The sequence below is a fragment of the Galeopterus variegatus genome, unplaced genomic scaffold (genome assembly GCF_000696425.1).
Source record: "Galeopterus variegatus unplaced genomic scaffold, G_variegatus-3.0.2 Scaffold2941, whole genome shotgun sequence".
NCBI classification, from domain to species: Eukaryota; Metazoa; Chordata; class Mammalia; order Dermoptera; family Cynocephalidae; genus Galeopterus; species Galeopterus variegatus.
The window spans coordinates 172,594-174,230 of record NW_007729052.1 but is presented as its reverse complement, the minus strand read 5'-3'; positions in this window follow the sequence as shown (position 1 = coordinate 174,230).

The window sequence follows — 1,637 nt, the reverse complement described above, 5'->3', positions numbered from 1 at the left end:
CGGGTGCAGAGCCCTGCTTTTTAGCGCACTGGCTCCAGGGTTAGGACTTGTCTTGATTGCAGCCCCCAAGCACCTGGCTCTGGGGAGAAATTGCTGACTTAGGGGCTGGGAAGGCAGGGCCAGTTTCTGCTGCGGGAGGGAGAGGTGCTCCAGGAAGAAGTTTCACAGACTCTCCTCCAGGCCATGCAGAGACAGCCGCTTAGGGCTGCGCTGGGGAGGGGAGGCCTCCAGGACCAGGGAGGCTGGGATGAGGTGTCTACTGCAGCCTTGAAGCTAAAGGTGCCAAAAATAGCAGGGGCCTTGCCCCCTGAACCCATTCCACCTGGCCACCACAGGTGGCAGGACAGGATAGGCAGCCAGACCCCAGAGGGGTGGGCACAGGTGCCCCCATCACAGGGGGGTGGGGGCGGAGGATGGGCCAAGCCAAGCACCCTGGATACTGAAGCTGGGCTGCCGGGGAAATGAGGAAGGGTTGGGTCACCCTGGGGACCCTTATTCTGCTGACCCAGTATAACAAAGAGACAGGCCACACAGGCTCGAGGGCCACCTGAGGCCCCAGCACAGCATCCTGGACTTCATCCTGGACTTCAGAGCCAGCTCAGGGATCCTAGCCATGAACAGCTGTGTGTCCAGGCTGGGTCCCTCCACTCTTGGGTGCAGCCTCCTCATTCACACAGGGGGCGACTTGAGTCTGACCTTGCAGGGTGGCAGGAAGGTAGGTGCTGCAGAGAGTGGCCAGCTGGATTTGGCACCTGACTCAGGGGGTCAGCAGAAGACCGAGCCACCTGTGGCTGACATTTTCAGGGCAGGGGCAGCAGGGAAAAGGTGGATGGGAGCTGGGCCATGTGAACAGGGTAGGCAGGGCCTGAGCATGTCAGGTCTAGGCACAGAGGGGTCAGAGGAGGGGACTGTTCTCCAAGCCTTTCAGGTAACCTGGTGTCCCTGGACAGCTAATAAGAATAGGCTGCTGCCTGCTGGATTTTCTTTTCTTTTTTTTTTTTTTTTAAAGATGACCGGTAAGGGGATCTCAACCCTTGGCTTGGTGTTATCAGCACCACACTCAGCCAGTGAGCAAACCGGCCATCCCTATATAGGATCCGAACCCGTGGCCTTGGTGTTATCAGCACCACACTCTCCCGAGTGAGCCACGGGCCGGCCCTCTGCTGGATTTTCAATCCAAAACTTCTTGGAATTGACATGCTCTGCAGGCTAAAAAGGTTCAGTCACCAAAATACAGCAGCCAGGGCGCCAGACATCTGGGGTGGAGGGCTGGGCCACACTCTTTGACGTCGAGCTCATGTTTTCAAAATATCATACCTCGTGACTGTGCCCAGCATGGCCAGCAAGCACGGGGGTTGCGTTCCATCCTCCATTTTATTAGTAAGAGCCAGCAGCTGGCTCCTGGGCCTGAAGTCAGAAACCTGCAGCACCGGGCACCTAGGGGCTGGGGCAGGTGGGGGTGCCCAGGGCTGGGGCTGCGCCATGCACATCACCAGGAGGTGCAGATTTGGGGCTGGGAGAACCCTACATGCCCCCTCAAGAAGCTAAGATGACCCATAAGGCTAATTTGGGGTATGACCTTGTGACCACAGCCCAACCCTGTCCCCAACAAGACTGCCGCTGTCCCTCCAGTGCAT